We start from the raw sequence: 859 nt of genomic DNA on the forward strand, positions 1-859 counted from the left end.
GTAACGGTGAGAATGGCCCAGGTGGGTTTCCGTGTGGCTTGTATCTTTGAATCACCTTAAGGACCAACAGCAGAAGTACAGTTGCTTCTCTCCTGCCCCCCTGCACACACATTCTGATGATACAGTGCTTACAACAAGTTGTCAAGGGTTTAGCATTCTGTTTGCAAGGTTCTCTGCACTGATGCTATTACTTCCTTACTTGTGCTCTGGTGCTGAATCTTCCCCTGCCCCTGCCCCAACACACACACACAAACACACACCACTAGCCAGAACAGTTATTCCATCTCTAAGGGGGGGGGGCAGGAAGTTTACCTGTGCTAAACCAGCTGAAATGGAGCCCCCATTAATTTATGTGGGTTTGCACAGGAGACTTTCCTTGGGGACTGTGCCTCTAAGGTTGTGCTGGACCAAATATACCAACACCAGGTGCTTAACGTCTTGGGGTAGACTTCAATAAGAATTTATATGCTCTGGGTCAACTTCTACCATTCCTCTACCTGGCTGCTAGGAGAGCAAGCGAATTTTTAAGAAGCTTGTTAAAGCATTGTTCCCAAATCTGTGCCTTAAAATGCTTCGCCGAGCACTCGGCATCACCCTGGAAAAGTACCCTCCAGTTTGTGGTAAGGGTACAGCTGCCGGCATACATCATTTCACTGTGAACAAATTTATGCCACAAATACAAGCAGTGGAAATTCTGTTGTTGATTTTCTCTGCTGTTCAGATGGTTTAATCCTCAACTATGCAGCATTTTTTAATTTTCTAACCTCCATTTATTAACTGGAATCAGTGAGCATTAAGATAATAAATAAGATTAATTTATTAAATTTTTGTTTCCTCTACTAATTCTTGTCTCTGTGTG

Source organism: Lacerta agilis, chromosome 16 (genome assembly GCF_009819535.1).
Source record: "Lacerta agilis isolate rLacAgi1 chromosome 16, rLacAgi1.pri, whole genome shotgun sequence".
Classification (NCBI taxonomy): domain Eukaryota; kingdom Metazoa; phylum Chordata; class Lepidosauria; order Squamata; family Lacertidae; genus Lacerta; species Lacerta agilis.